Source organism: Chiloscyllium plagiosum, chromosome 33 (assembly GCF_004010195.1).
Source record: "Chiloscyllium plagiosum isolate BGI_BamShark_2017 chromosome 33, ASM401019v2, whole genome shotgun sequence".
NCBI lineage: Eukaryota > Metazoa > Chordata > Chondrichthyes > Orectolobiformes > Hemiscylliidae > Chiloscyllium > Chiloscyllium plagiosum.
This window is the reverse complement of record NC_057742.1, coordinates 14,073,527-14,090,576: the sequence shown is the minus strand read 5'-3', so window position 1 is coordinate 14,090,576 and position 17,050 is coordinate 14,073,527. Positions and strand designations below refer to the sequence as shown.

Below are 17,050 nucleotides of genomic sequence, written 5' to 3'. Positions count from 1 at the left end.
AATTAGTTCAGATAAACAACCAATATCCACTTGCTGAGTGGCACTTTGAAGACCAGTGAATTTCAGTATGGCAGAGCTACAGAAACTGTACCTCAATGTAAGCCAGTCCCTCCAATAAACAAACATGAAGATATTAAGATGGCTGAAACACTTGTGAATATTCACTTCCAAATTCTTTGATCTCATTACATTTTATTGTTAAATTAATTTGTTTGATTATGACACAGTGAGTTCTTCAGATCCTAATGGAAGCTCATGTCACACTTGGTAACTGGTGTACTGTGTATTAATGAAGATAGTTTTTAAAATGGTAAAGTTACAGTAGTAGTAGTAGTAGTTCAGGGTCCAACTTATTTGCCTGATATTTTCTAATTAACCTTTTCAGAGATATTATGACACACTTCTAGAGCAGGTGGGATTTGAGCCCTGACGTCTTTGCTCAGAGATAGAGATACTACCACTACACCACAAAAGGCTTTAACTTCTTCATCAGACACTAACACAGGACTGAGTTCACTACTTAGCTCAAAGGCTCATCCACATAATTATCGAACCCTATTACTATAATTTCCATACTAGGTAGGTTTTGATTCAGTATTTCTAATTTTATTTTTCTTCAATATGTTTACACGGTTCCTTAAAGTTTTAAGTTATTGGAAGTAGTTGTATGATTACTTTCTAGTACTTTTTCAATAGGTATTTATTCTTCATTAGTACTGAAGGATATTTCATATTGTGAGCAGGGAAGCAAAAAACAGGGTTAATATATAGTGCCTTTCAGGGCATCTCACAATTGTTTATAGTGTTTTTCTTTCAAGGTACTTTATTCACTATAATCAATTTGCACACAGCAAGCCCCCACAAACTGTAATCTAATGATGACCAGATCATGTGTAACTTAATATTGGTTGAAGGATAAATAGTGACCAAACCATCATGGAGAACTCACCTCTTTTCAATAATAATTTAAATAAAATAAAATTTTCCAAGATATTGCACTGGAGAGAGATGAAGCAAAGTTTGACATCAATTCCAATTAGGAAAAACTGGGGCAGACAGAGAGAGGTTCTACGGCGTGACCTCAAAGAAGGAAGAGATGAGGTTAAAGAACAGACTTCCAAAGATCTTTACACATAAAACACGACCATCAATAGTGAAGTGACTTAAATAAGGGGAAGCTTATGAGCCAAAAATTGGTTGAGTGCAGATACATTGTAGGGATGGAGAATATTAAAGAGAGGAGGGGAGAGGGTATAGAGAGGTTTGATGATGAGGATACTCAAAATTTGAACACTACTTGACTAGATGTCAGTGTATGTAAGCACGCACAGGTGCTGGAGTGAAGCAGATGTTTTATTTTGTACCTAGGAAACAGAGTTGACTTCAAGATTACAGAGAATAGAATGTGGAAGGGCGGCAAGAATGCATTACAATCATCAAGCTGAGTAGTAATAAAGACATGAACGAGGGCCTTAGCAGCAGCTGAGCTGGAGCTGGGTTGCACAACGTTATGGAAGTGGAAATGAATGCTCTTTACAGATGTAGGTCTGCAAATCTGGAATAAATGATACCAAGGTTTTCAGACTCTGATGATGGGAGAAAGTGAGGACTACAGATGCTGGAGATAGAGTCAAAATGTGTGGTGCTGGAAAGATGGGGATGGAGTCAATGGTTTGGAAATGCAGTTTGTGACTGGGATTGAAGACAATAGCTTTATAACTTATGAGATGGTGGAGTTAGCTGATCACTGAGCTGGATGTAATCATGTGATTGATGCTATGTTTTCAGAAGATGTCCCTAAGGGATGCAGTGTATATGGGGAAATAGCATGGAGCTACAGATAAATCCTTGGATGACATTGGGGTAACAGTGCAAGAATGAGACGAGAAGCCATTTCATGTGGCAATTCCCTGGCTTTGATTAGAGAGATAAGAAAGGAATTACAGTCCCACTGAACTGAACAACACTGAGTCTTTCGAGGTGAACAGTGTTTTATATATAGGGAGCTATGTCAAAGGCTGCAAATAGTTTCAGAAGGAACAGTTTATCACAGTCACATTGTTTTAACAGTTGAAATAGTATGTGGGATCATATCTGTACATTTTACAATTGATAGTAGTTAGCTACCCTTGCTCAAGTGATGTGATAGGTATCCTAATCTTCAAATTATTTTAAGACCTAACAATGTTCTCTAGGTAGTGGTCATAATTGTTCATTTTAAAATGGCCCAACCTTGATGTTGTACATGTCTCTGGCAGCAAGCTGCAACTACATTGAAAAATTTTGAAAGGTTATTCCTGTGTTGTGTTTTCCTTACAATCTGTGAATTAACTTATTAACTGAGACTCTTGTGTTTAAGGAGATTGAACAACCATAGCATTTGACTCAGTCTGTGATTTGCTGTTCAGCAGATTGGATTATTTTTCGAATGAAGAATAGTTTGGGTGATTCTGATTTTCTTTTTCAATTCTAGGCTATCTAATGCAGTTGACAACTTTCCAGTCAACTGGTGATTGGCTCTTTATGTTACTTTTAATTTCATTCTGAAGTGTGTATTGAAGTAGCACTGGGTTACTAATCACTGTTTTCCAGTTTAAGTCCACTTGATTACTGTAGAAGTTAGGGAATTATGCATCATGCATCTGATCTTACTGTATAACTACTTTGTGAGGTCTCTGTTCCTCAATGCAACTATTTAATAAATGTGATTTTTAAAATTTATTTGAATCAAATGTAAACTCCTCTTACTAATTGTTTATTCAGTTAAATAAAATTAAATTATCTAATCAGCATTTTCAAACTATGAATATGATTTATGGTCCTACATGTAACATAAGCATTTGCAACTGAAAGTTAAAATTAAGCTACATGCTCCTCTGCTAATATTTGTAGAGTGGGGTTGTATACATATAATAAATAATTCTTTAATTTTGTGACATTCCCAACATATTGAAATAATGCAGTAAAATAATGCCTACTCTTACTTGTTCCTAATGTTTCATTGACGTATTTGTCAGCTGATTCAGGGTTCAGAAAAGATTTACAAGGACGTTGCCAGGGTTGGAGGATTTGAGCAATAGGGAGCAGCTGAACAGGCTGGGGATGTTTTCCCTGGAGCGTCTGAGGCTGAGGGGTGACCTTAGAGGTTTATAAAATCATGAGGGGCATGGATAGGATAAATAGGCAAAGTCTCTTCCCTGAGGTCGGGGAGTCCAGAACTAGAGGGCATAGGTTTAGGGTGAGAGGGGAAAGATATAAAAGAGACCTAAGGGGCAACTTTTTCATGCAGAGGGTGGTATGTGTATGGAATGAGCTGCCAGAGGATGTGGTGGAGACTGGTACAATTGCAACATTTAAGAGGCATTTGGATGGGTATATGAATAGGAAGAGTTTAGAGGGATATGGGCCAGGTGCTGGCAAGTGGGACTAGATTGGGTTGGGATATCTGGTCGGCATGGACGGATTGGACCGAAGGGTCTGTTTCCATGCTGTACATCTCTATGGCTCTATAACACAGCCACAAGATGTAACATTGTCTTGTTATGATGGACTGTGAGAAAAGTAAGATAAGCTTTCTTTTATTTTTAAATATCTGAGAGAGAATGAACATCTCAGTTATAAGTATTGGACTAAGTCAGTGATCAGGTGGGAATGAAAGGAAAAAAGTAGACATTGTATTTTTTCCTGTGATGTTCTTGTCCTCATTACAAGTTTAATTAGTGTCTGAGATTGAGATGAATAAAGTTTACCTCCAGAAAACATCTGTTGTTGAGATATTGAATTAATTTGTTTGCTGTTCTTTAAATGCTAGCTAGTGAATTTCAGGAAACCTAGCAGATTCCATCTCACTCTCCAAAAGAGACAAACTAAAAAGAATGAAACTCTGGCTCTGTCAATTCTGTCACCAGAAGGAGCAACTACTCAATGAGACTATAGTCCCCAAAGATCATCCTGAATTTAAAGTTTAAAAAATACAGAAAAGTTCCCCAACTTACAAATTAACAAAAGATATAGCATTGCTTTTTCAAAGACTTGATTCTGAAAATCAGTTAATAGCATATATGTGTTTTTAGTAGTCAGATTGTTTAAAAAGGGAATTGAGAAAAAACAATCTTGTTCAGCCCTATATTTATAAAGAAAATATTCAGTTTTTCTTACTCTTTTGTTTTGAACAGTTCCCAAAAGGATTTCATGAAATTTTAAAAGTTGATATGCAGCTGTACTCTTATTTGTAAAACTGAACTTAATTATCATCCTATTGAATTCCTGGTTGGACTCCTGAAATTACCAGCCATAAACTGGCAGAAATCCTGCACTTTCCCTCCACTTGAAATTTGTTTTCTGTTATGTTAGACTTCATTCTTTATTTCACACTATACCTAATGTATTTTATAAGTCCATGCATAAAATTGCCTTTATGAATATCAATATGCTTCCTGAAGTTAACCTTATACATCCTTCAAAACTGCATTAGCCCTATTTATTACAATGTATATGGATTGAAGCCATTGAGCCCATTTATAACTGTGTCTTGTCGCGTAAGGAAAGTTCAAAGAGAAAATCACTGCACCATTAGGTATATAATGATAGAAGCAAATGGCAATTTAGTGAAACAAATAAGAACATTTCAGATGTAAAACACAGTATTGAATTTGTACAGGATATCTATGTCACGTGTCACTGTTCTTTCTCATTTTACACAATGAAATAAAATTGTGATCATGGGACCCATTGTCAGAACATTTCTGTTATTATGGAAAAGCCTTTTGCATTTCACCATTTTCCTCTTCATATTTTTTGGAAAATCTTGTGCCAGCACATTCTTTCAAAGGCTGGGCCTTCATATTCAACCATTATGAATTTTGCCATTGAGTGCAATTTTAGTCCAGCAATCGAAGAGTTAACAAGAAGACATTCACCATCTCTCCCTGACTCATACAACACAGCAGCTGATGGCTATCTTTTAAAATAATATTAAGCTGAATTGATATCTCTATGAGCTTTCCTTGTTAATCATGCTGTTAGTCCAAATGTTACAAATTATAAAATCAAATGTTCCTTGTAACATTCATGTACTTGCATTTTCTTTCCAATGGAATGTGTTGCTGTCTTAAAAGCACCAAACATCCCCAAAAATGGAGTTTGTTGGCAATATTTCTCTGATACCTGGCACTATTCCTACATCTGAGTATGCAAAGCATTTAAATGTTATTGCAATGCGTAGCTGATACTGTTGCCTTAAAAGGTAATGTTTTTTTTAATTTAAACTTTGCTAGTAATAAAACTGAAAAATATTTGCCAAAGTTTGTGACTCATGAGGCACTTCTTGTAACAGTTCTAAACCCACTGGTGAAAGATTGTCTTTTCTCAATTCCCTGTTTCAATTCTGGATTCCCATACCCTGAACATCTTACTCTGTGGTTTTATTATGAATGCTAAGTTAGTTTCACACTGAGAACTGCAGTAGATACATTTGGTGACAAGTAAAATTGAGCTTCCTTTGAAAATAACAATCAGAATACTCTTACCTGGTAGCTCAGCAGGCAAATGGAATACCTGCTTTGCAACTATCCCACTGAATAGAATGTTTCAAATAAGCTGAAAGACCATGTGCTTTTGGAGGGGTGGGAGGTGTGAGTGTGTAAAATTGGTATGGATACCTACTTTTGGGAGGTCACCTGTGATTGCAAGTGTTTCATCAGGAAAAGCATTGATTTTACTCTTGGTCGCCCTTGGCCCACATGGCCATGTGTAACAAGTGTCAAGAGAGATGTTTTTAAATTGCTAACCTCCGATTTCCATATGAGAAATAGGAGACAACTATTGAATCTTGAGAAGTTGGGTGGGGCTAGCGAGGTATCATTTCTCCCACTGGTGGCCAGATGTGCCTGATGCAATTTTGAAACAAGCCCTGTGATTGGGCCGGGATATGGTTTGCTTTGTGTTAAGTAAACCAAGGATCAGCAATCTGTAGTAGGCACCACACGCAAGAAGTGAGCCAGCCCCCTTTTTCAAGGGGTCACTTACAGATCCAAAAGTTTTGGGGGGAGAGTTTACGTAGGATCAGGAAGGCTGATTTGGGCACTTTAGATAAGACTGCAGCTGTTACTTGCTACCACCCTTTACCCAACCACTAATCACTACTATAAAGACAAAATAATGCAGCTGCTAAAATCTGAAATGAGCACCGAGAGCGCTGGCAAATTCACTTTGCCACAGGCTGTTGGGTGCTAGCAGAACTCAGGCTATGTTTGCAGAAGGCACAAACACAACAGGGTTCGATCTCCTAGCTCCAGCACCAGATGAGAGATGCAGTTGTTCTATCTATGTGAACCCATTCAGGAGAAATGTAACAATTAACCACGAGCGATTTCAGGAATGGAATCTGGAGGGCGTGGGATGCGGGCAGTGAAGCTGTTGGGCATTTAACCACGGAAAGTAGCAGCTGTGAATAAATAGGAAATACTCAAATAAAGAAAAAACACATTCTGAATGACAGCTGGAAATATGTACAGTAAAGTTTGGGTAAGTTTTGAATTTTCCAGTAAACTGCAGCCTCAAGAGTTCTGTCTAGTGTAGGTTAGATTAGCACAGAAGGAATGAAAAATAATACAGTAGCTTTGAACAAAGGATTTTGGTGACCTTCCTGGATCACGGATTACATCTTTTTTAAAAAAAGTATATTCAAGACAACCATGAACTGAGGAATATTCTGCAATTCTCTGCACTCCACTTATTTAGATTTATAATTGTGATTAATAGGAATCTAAAAGCCAGTTTCAGGTGAAGATGTGTGATTCAATCCTGAAGCCCTAAGAAGGTTTGTGACATTGAGGTTTGTGATTCAATCACAGTAGAATTGGCTCTCACCTTCTGAGCAATACACTGTGTTTGTGGTTTCCAAAATACCTGGAAACTGAAACTGGGAAATATATTTATACCATTACGAACATAAATCTTCCTTTTTAAAAATAGCTTGAGAAATACAATTTAGTCCCACTATAGCATGTGACACCAAAGTATTGTATAGAATATATAACTGATTTCATCTCCCACTGTTACAGCACAGCATTTAAAACTTACTTCATAATCCACTGTTATTGTGTATTATATAAAATGTGTTTAATATTCTACTGCAATATGAAACCACCTCATCCTTTCACCAGAAATGGTGACTGAGAATCAAATGCTCACCCTTTCTTTCCACAGCATGATTCATGGGTTTCATAGTTTGATATTTTGTAATTTGCTCTCACAAAGAGGTGAAGAATTTTCAGGAAAAGAAAATAGAAAGACCTGCATTTATATCAGAACCTTTCGTTACCTCAGGATATCCCAAAGTGCTTCACAACTATGTTTGAAATGTAGTCACTGTCATACAACAGGAGTCACAGTGGCAAATTGAATAATAGCAGGTTCCCACACACGGCAATGTGATCATGCCCTGATAAGCTTCTTTAGATGCTGTGGAAAAATGATATGACCAGATGAGGTTAAAGATCAAGATGCTGGAAAATTATAGGAATATACTAATGATACCAAAAAGAAATCTTGACTTTTCCCAAGTCAATATCATAATCCATACTTTGCATTGAGATATATATACTTCAAATGTGCTCATTAAAGTCAAAGATTATATCCTTTACAACTGCAACAAAAATAAACAATTTCCATCATCCTTTTCAATATGTCTGCAGCCTTTGGCATTGTTGACCACAGCATGCTCCTTAAAAAAGATGTTCCCACTGTCATCCAGTTGGGATTTTGGAAAGTACTTTGATTCTATGGAAGGACTAGTTCTCCTAATTTGTGAATTCCTGCGGTGAATGATCAGATTAATCCATCAATAACATTCCTTTGTCACCACTCGCCCATGTGTTAGAACTGGAATATGTGTGAAAGACATAAAGCTAAAGTTAGTACAAATTGGTTGTGTGACTTCTGTAATCTGAGATATGTACTGACACAGCAACTAGAACAGTCACAATCCTCTGCTCCTGATTGGATATTTTGACTTTAACCTTGGTTGCTAAGATCTCTGTGCTCAGAATCCTCTTAACAATCTTTACTGTTTGTTTGGTATACAATGCGTTTGAAGCAAAGATATGGTGCTGTTTGGTGATAAAATATGGTCTGCAATCTATACATAAAAATAATACAAATGTGCTTATATCATCATGAAATTGCAGTTAATCAATCAGCTGCTGTGAATGCACTGATTTCTGTCTTTTCACTTCCACTTTTGAACTGGTCACTATGTGCTTCTGGCAAACAACTTGAATAAATTTAAACAAGCAACATTACAGATTGTGCAATACAAGTGTCTAATGAAGAAATAGCCTCCTGGTTCAAAAAGGGAAATCTGAAAACAACAGAAGAATAAACGAAGTAAACATGTTAAACAGGGCCTAATTGTTTCCGTGAAAATGTGTTCAACAAACCTCATTTTCTGTTTGTAATGTTCTGGATGGTTAGCTTAGACAGTTAGTGTGTGGGTCAGATTAGCAGCATAAGCATGTGGTTCAATCCCTGTGCTGGCTGAAGTAGACCAGGGGTCTGCATCCTTGCCTTGCCCCATAACTGAATCACAGCATGACACCATGAGTGAGCAATTCTCGAATTGAGTATGTTACTAAGAGAAAGAGGATCCAGAAGCATTGTGTTCCAATAATGAGTGAGGTCGATTCTGATGCCTCAATATATTGTGTGTGTTTGTGGGGTTTTTTTTAAATCAGAGAACAAAAAGAGAGAATAAATTTTCAAGCATTTGCACCAGATGTTTGCCACACCAAAATAACATTCCATTCCCTCTATCCCAGTGACTCAATTGGTAAGTCAGTGTCATGTTTGGGATCAAGCACATAAATGATTTATGCTGAGTTGGCTCAACTCAGCCAGCACAGTGACCAAAATGATGTAAAAAGAAACAACTGAGATTGTTGTTCCTGACCCTAGAGGTTAATCAATAACTACATGCGAGAAAGCTCGCACAAAATCTTAGGTGAGAGGTAGTTTGACTCAGACTCCTACCTGCTCCGCTGCACCTGCCATCAAAAACATTCACTGATGTGACATCTTAACACAGTATTTTACACAGATAATAACAACATAGGATTGGACTCCAAGCCATGGAAAGGAAATTAAGAAAGATGGCTGGAAGTGACATCAAATCATCACATTGCAGGAAGGTTTGAGAAGGAGAGAGTCGGGCATGCTGAGGAACGGAATTGTAGTGTGTTTGTGTCTCCAACTTCGCTGATGATACTGCCATCAATAGGACCGTGAAAGGGATACATGGGTAGGTAAAGCCAAATGCCTGATAGGTGTGGAGTGATTGCAAGCTTGAAGCAATTTGCAGCGAGATGAAACTTGTACAAATTTGAACATTTCAAATTGAATCCACTGAGGAATAGGAGTCTCATAAAGAAAAATGAAATCCAACATAAAGGTTAAATGTGACAAAATCCAGAAAGGCCAACATGAATATCCTGTCATTCTAATGTGACCCATTCTGCCTGTGTCCCTCTAATGCACTTTACCTTCATTCCCATCTGATAAACAGCATTGTTTTAGAGGATATCCCTCCAGTAGTTAGTCACATGAAGGGTTCAGCTAATGAGACCTGGCAACCCCTTTCAGCAATCACTCTTTTTCACACAGAGAGTGAGGGGAATCTGCCAGGGAAGGGGTCGAGGTGGTAAAACTCACAACATTTAATGAACATTCAAGGCTATGGATATAGTGCAGGAAAGAGAGGCTAGTATAGGTAGTCATTCAAATTTATCTGTACAGGCTTGTTGGGCTGAAGGGCCTCCCCTCTATTATATGATTCTATGGTTCTCTGATGAAACTTGTACATAATTGATTTTGATAATGAACACTGTTTCCTTCCAAGGTGCTTTGACTGATTAAACCACATTTTCTTTTATTTATAGAAAAGCATGTTGTATTACAGCTGATTGCAAATTACATTTGATCTGAATTAGGGAAAAATTTTAAAAATCTAAGAACTGTAGATGGTATAGGAATGGATTAGAGGGTTTGAATGTCATATCTGTCCATAGTACATCTCATGAGATGCTTGATTGAATTTGATTTGAGTTCACCAAGCAGAAATAATTCTGTAATAAATACTTTGGACAGAATTTTTTACAGAGGCTGGGAGATACAGAGGAACCTCGATTATCCAAATATCAATTATACGAATATCGGATTATATGAAGGGCATATCAAGGTCCTGATAGAAACATTACGTCAAAAAGCTGTTTCAACCCTGATCATGTCTTTTGTTTACAGATACAATGATTAAAAATGAACTTGGCTCTCTGAAATGCTGCCGAGAACAGATGTGAGCCCAGGCACTGTCTCCAAATGACTGACCTCCCGCCCTCTGTCTCTCCCCCCGCCCTTCCCCAGATAATGTCTCCAACATTGTTCTGTACAGGGCAGAGGTAGAACCTGTCAAAAAGGTGTGTGTGTGTGCTATTTGAAGATTTACCCCACAAAGGAGGCAGCAGTCTTAATGCTGATGTACAGTTCGGCTGCCCCAGGGGAGGTCGGACAGAGTTGTGGGTGGGCGACTAGGGACAGTGTTGGACAGGGTTGGGGCAGGCGGGGGCGGATGGGAGGTCGGTGTTGATCGGAGTTGGGGGGAGGGGGCGGGGTCTTGCGCGCAATGTGCTTTTGCCTAGTCTCCTGAACGGGGACCAGATTTCACAGACAACTCCGAGCCCCAGAAGAAATCAATTAACCGAATAATCAACTGTCTGAACGAAATAGTGCCCACCCATCTTGTTTGGATAATCGAGGTTCCTCTGTATTGGTTGTTCCAATCATGTCTAAACGTGCCTCCAGTTTCATCTGAGCAGCTGCCACATTTTCAGCTGTTTACATCACATGATATCGATGAGTAATAGCAATTCATGGTGAGTGATGTTGATCTGCAAAGAGGAGCAGTTGGGACAGACATGTGAATAAAAGCAGAAGTAAGCCATTCAACCCTCTTGTCCCCTAGTTTCCCGTTCAGTAAGATACTAGCTGATCTGTTGGTGGTTCAATTCCCACATGCATCAATTTCCCTTGATTCCCTTCAGCTAACAAGAAACTATTCATCCTTCAAAATATTCAATGACTGACCTCCTTCACCTTCTGGTGAATAGAGTTCGAGAGTTGTACAAACGTCTGAGGGTAAGAAAAATGCTCCTCTTTTCTGTCCAAAAAGAGTGACTCCTAATTTTTAAACAGTGCTCCCCATTCTGGACCTAGCCACCACATCAAATGACCAAGCATTATTTCCACATTCACCCTGTCAATTTCATTCAGGGTCTTACACACATCAATAAAACTGCCCTTCACTCATTTAAACTCCAGCAGACATACACCCAGTCTGACCAACCTTCATCATATACTAATGTGCTTATTCCAAGTGTCAATCTATTAAACCTCCTCAGAAAGCATTTATAGCTTTCCTTTAAAAGTGATTAAAACCAAACACATTGCAGAGAATACAAAAGAGGTTTGCAAAGATGGTTTTAGAAACTATAGTCATGAAGATAGATTGCAGAAAGTGATACTGTTTCTCTTGGCAAGGAGAAGACTACGAGGAGATTTGATAAAGGTTTTCAAAATTATGTGGGAACTGAACATCATAGACAGGAAGAAACTGATACCTCCCAAGGACAAGACAGCACAGATTTAATGTGAAATGCAAAAAAAAAACAAAAGTAACATGAGAAAATACTTCTGATAAGGCAAATTGTTAAGTATCTGGCAGGAGGTAGGCACTGATTTCATTGTCCTCATTGGGAGAGCTGGTACAGTAAGAATTTAGTTTAATCCATGTATAACATAATGTACAATCTATGTAATAAAATGTCAAAGGCTCCACTGAAGCAACATTAAGGACCATTGTTTCTGCAATTTCCTCTTCATGACATAACATTGTACAAAGCCAGCAACAGCCATTGCTTCCTGTTATTTTGCTAAGCTTATCAACTGGCTATTCCAACTGTTAAAACATTTCCAAGTGTTTTGATTGACAGAGGGCCTCTGATGTAATCAGAACCACACTGGAGAGTTGTGAAATGACCTTTTCCTGAGACATAAAGACTATTGACTACAACTCCTGCCCCTCTGAGATCTTAGGTAACTCTCGTTTGCGTGTGATAAAGTGCAATGTAGTCCAATAATCCCACTTTAATAAGGTATATATCTCACCTCCTGCCTACTTCCTAGACCTGGCACAGTGGACAGAGAGAATGGCATCAATGTTCCTCAAAGCTGGAGCTCAATCTGCCCCAAGATACATGCTAAGGGACCCTCACTTCCCTCTCATCAGTGAAGGAAGAGCAGAGAATGCCATATTCCTCACATGTCCAGAGGGCTAAAGAGTTGAAAATTGTTTATCATAATAGGATGGTGTTCCTATTTAAAAGGTAAAAGCATTCTCATTGAAAGTGTATTCCTTGTGGAATATGTTTCATTGCAGCAGATGGGAAATTATGTGTCAAAGTTGCCTTCTATGAGTATAGGAGTTGGGTTGTCATTTTGAAGTTGTACAGGACACTGATGAAGCTTCTTCGGAAGTATTGTGTACAATCCTAATCGTGCTGTGTAGGAAGGATGTTATTAAGTAGGAGAAAGTTCCGAAAAGATGTACCAGGACGTTGCCAGGAGTGGAGGGTTTGAGTAACAAGAAAAGGCTGGATAGGCTGGAACTTTTGTCACTGGAGCGTAGCAGGTCGAGGACTGACCTTATAGAGCTTTATAACATCATGAGGGGTATTGATAAGGTGAGTAGTCAGGGTCTTTTCCCGAGGATGGGGGAGTTCAAAACTAGGGGGCATATTTTTAAGGTGAGGGGAGAAAGATTTAAAAAGGACCATGAGAGGCAACATTTTTACACAAGGAGTGGTGAGTGTGTGGAATGAACTTTCAGAGGAAGTGATGGATGCAAGTATGGTTACAGCATTTAAAAGGCATTTGGGTAAATACATGAATAGGAAAGATTTGGAGGAATATGGGCCAAATTAGTTTGGTTTGGGAACGTGATCGGATTGACTAATTTGACCAAAGAGTCTGTTTCCGTGCTCTGCATGACTCTGTCTTTTCCCCAGGGTAAGGAAGTCCAGAACTAGAGGGCATAGGTTTAGGTGAGGGGGGGTGAGATTTAAAAGGGACCTAAAGGGCAACCTTTTCACACAGACGGTGTGAAATGAACTACCAGAAGAAGTGGTGAAGAATGGTATAGTCACAACATTTAAAAGACATTTGGATGGATATATGAATAGGAAGGGTTTAAAGGGATGTGGGCCGTGTGCTGGCAAGTGGGACTAGACTTATTTAGGATCTCTGGTAAGCACCTGGCAAGATGGAGCAAAGGGTCTGATAACTGGGGTCTGATACCCTAATGCCAGACGTGGAGACATTGCATGTTAGTACGAGATCTCACTTGGGATCAGCTTGTGAAAACGATTCATTACATTGGGCACTAAAGGCATATCTGCAATGTAAAACTCCCCAGAAGTTGATAACATAGAACATTGGATTCCCCAAAATGCCCAAAACCTGTTTTTCATTGTACTTCTCTCTTTAAAGTCACTCAAAGTGGGGTGCAGTCCACCAGACACAGGCACCTCACCTGGACTGGCACAGTCTACATAGGGAGGGTTTGACAGCAACTTGATCAAGTGCTCACCCAATTTGCGCTAGTGATCAAGAACAAGTTGTTCTATGTTTTCCCATCCTGTCTTACCCAAGGTGACTTGAGGCAAAGAACTGACAGTTCTGGATTAGTTAGGATCATATTCACTGGAGTTTAGAAGAATGGTGAGGGTGAAATCTCATAGAAACGTATAACATTATGAGCCCAGGTAGCTCAGTTGGGAGAGCATCAGACTCTTAATCTGAGGGTCCAGGGTTTGAGTCCCTGCTTAGGCGGCTGCTTTTTAATTGCACTGCCCTGGAGGAGAGAATGCACAGTGCTAGCAAATCAAATTCAATGCCCCTCACATTCTGGCGGTGGGAAACAAGCACAGGCCAGACTTGGCTGGATTTCTGAACTGTCGCAGTTGCTGCCATACTCGCTGTGTCTCTCCCGCAATGCATGGCTTCTATTTGACTTGATCTCTTTAACGGTGGCACAGTGGCTCAGTGGTCAGCACTGCTGCCTCACAGCACCAGGGACCCAAGTTCGATTCCAGCCTCGGGTGACTATCTGTGTCAAGTTTGCATATTTTCCCCGTGTCTGCATGGGTTTCCTCCGGGTGCTCTGGTTTCCTCCCACAGTCCAAAGGTGTGCAGGTCAGGTGAATTGGCTATGCTAAATTGCCCACAGTGTTAGGTGCATTAGTCAGGGGTTTATATAGGGTAGGGGAATGGGTCTGGGTGGATTACTCTTTGGAGGGTCAGTGTGGACTGAAGGGCCTGTTTCCATACTTTAGGGAATCTAATCTAATCTAACTTAAAAAACATTCTATCAGAGTTGGACAGGGTAAATGCAGGAGGGATGTTCCTGATGTCTGGCGAGTCCAGAACCAGGGGTCATGGTTTAAGGATATGGGGTAGACCATTTAGGACAGAGACAAGGAGACAAGGAGAAATTTCTTCCCCAGAGAGTGGTGGGCCTGTGGAATCTCTTCCACAGAAAGTGGTTGAAGCCAAAACATTAAATGTTTTCAAGAAAACGTTAGACATATTTCTTAGAGCTAAAGGGATCAAAGAGTATGGGGAGAAAATGGGGACAGGATATTGAGATGATATGGTGGTCAAGCCATGATCATACTGAATAGCAGAGAAGATGCAAAGGGGTAAATGGCCTCCTCCTGCTCCTATTGTTCTTTGAGGAGTTAATGTGCAAGTTAGATAAAGGAGAGCCAGTGGATATGATCCATTTGAATTTCCAGAAGGCCTTAGACAAGATGCCCCACAGGAGGTTGCTGAACAAGCTAAGAGCACATGGTGTTAGGGACAAGGTACTGGCATGGATAGAGGACTGGCAGAAGGCAGAGAATGGGGATAAAACCATCTTTGTCAGGGTGGCAACTGATAGCTAGTGGAATTCTGTAGAGTCAGTGTTGGGACCACATTAACGATCTGGATGAAAAGATTGAAGGACATTGTTGCGAAATTTACATATGGTATGAAGACAGGTAGAGGGCAGGTAGTGTTGAGGAAGTAGAAAAGTTGTAGAAAGACTTGGACAGGCTAAGAGAATAGGTAAGGAAATGATAGGTGGAATACAATGTGGAAGGACTGAGGTTACGCATGTAGTAGGAAGAATAGACATGTAGACAATTTCCTAAATGCTGAAAGGCTGCAGAAATCTGAAGCACAAAGAGACTTAGGAATCCTAGTTCAGGTTAACATGTAGATTTGGTTGGCAGTTAGGAACACAAATGCAATGTTAGCATTCATTTCAAGAGTACTACAATACAAGAGCAGAGATGTATTGCTGAGACTGTGTAAGGCTCTGGTCAGACCACCTTTGGAATATTATGAGCAGTTTTTGATACAGTATCTAAGGAAGGATGTGCTGGCCTTGGAGGGTGCCTAATACAGGTTCACAAGAAAGATCCCAGAAGTGAAAGGTTTCTCCAATGAGGAGCGGTTGAGCACTCTGGATCTATACTCTGTAGAGTTTAGAAGGATGAGGGAGGATCGAATTGAAACTTACAGGATATTGAGAGGCCTGGATAGAGTGGTCATGGAGAAGATGTTTCCACCAGTAGGAGAGAACTAGGGCACAGAGTCTGAGTGAAAGGACAATCCTTTCGAACTGAGATGAGGAGGAATTCCTCCAGCCAGAGGGTGCTGAATCTGTGGAACTTGTTGCCACAGAAACCTATCAAACCTATCAAGTCATTGAGTGTCTTTAAGACAGAAATAGATCGTTTCTTAATTAGTAAGGGTATCAAGGGTTACAGGAAGAAGGCAGGAAATGGGGTTGTGAAACATAAAAGCCACAATTGAATGAGAGAGCAGACCCATATCTTATGGCTTTATGTTCGACGTTGCCATTGCCTCAGCACTGTCCTCCCTTGGCCTTGGCAGCTGAGCACTAGCTAAGCCTCAAGCCAAGTTCCTCTTCCCAATTTGCACACCTCAGTATCACACTACCGCCTGTATTTTCCTACTTAGTAACCCCTCATTTTAGAAAGACCTTGGGAAAGAGTGAATCAGTCACAGTCATGTTACCCCAGTCAGGCTGCAACAGGAGAACTGCTTTAACAGATTTTACTTCAGGGATGTCAGTGTTCCACTGTAGACACCAGCTGGTCCAAGGTACTTAAAGTGCTGACCTGTATGTACATGAAATGAATGATCCTTTCACTTTACTGGTCTTAGGGTATTTTGACATCACGCTGCATGTCAGTGTTACAGCTAATCGTCATCGTCAGCAATCATTTGCTATACAGTATGATTGTCCACCTCGGGAATTTGTGGCTCTGGTCATGTGTTCTGTTGTTCTTTGTGTGGATGATGAGCCCAAACCTAGAACCACATCTCCACCCAGACTTTCGGCAGGTGTTTCCAAGAGGTGGAAGTGGTCTTTGACCTGGTGATTGCTGGCGGTTAATACCTCAGTCGGGACTGGAGTTTGCACAGCCTGCCTTGCGCACATCACCCAACTCACCTTGAACATCGGGGTCATACAAGGTCTGGGGAAACAAGGAGAATATAACAAGTAAATGCTTGGAAGGTAAATGCCCTTCAACATTAAGCAAGGACTGACACTGCTGTCCAACGTAAGCCATAGTTCACTATCACCAAGTTTCCTAAGTTGCACAAGTTAATCAACAGCCGGTTCAGCAACAAACAGCAAATCACCAGATCAAAATCTGGCAGGCAGTTGATTGATGTCTCTTGCTGCTGGGAAATATTTGGCAACGTTTCTCTGCAGTCTGCTGTGTCCTCTGTGGCAATGACAATTCACCTTTCAAAATGTTAAGAGCCACTTACATAAAGCAGGCTGCACTTTTGGCTTCTTGGTCCTTCCCAGAAACTCACTTCTGATTTCTCATGGCCTTATGTTGGTGATCAATGGGAACAG

General features: G+C 39.9%; 1 non-coding gene across 1 annotated transcript; it reads left to right on the top strand.

Annotated features, from left to right (window-relative positions):
- Positions 1-13,865: 13,865 nt before the first annotated feature.
- On the top strand, positions 13,866-13,938 carry trnak-cuu. The gene has a single exon. It is a non-coding gene; the product is annotated as a tRNA-Lys (tRNA).
- Positions 13,939-17,050: the final 3,112 nt, after the last annotated feature.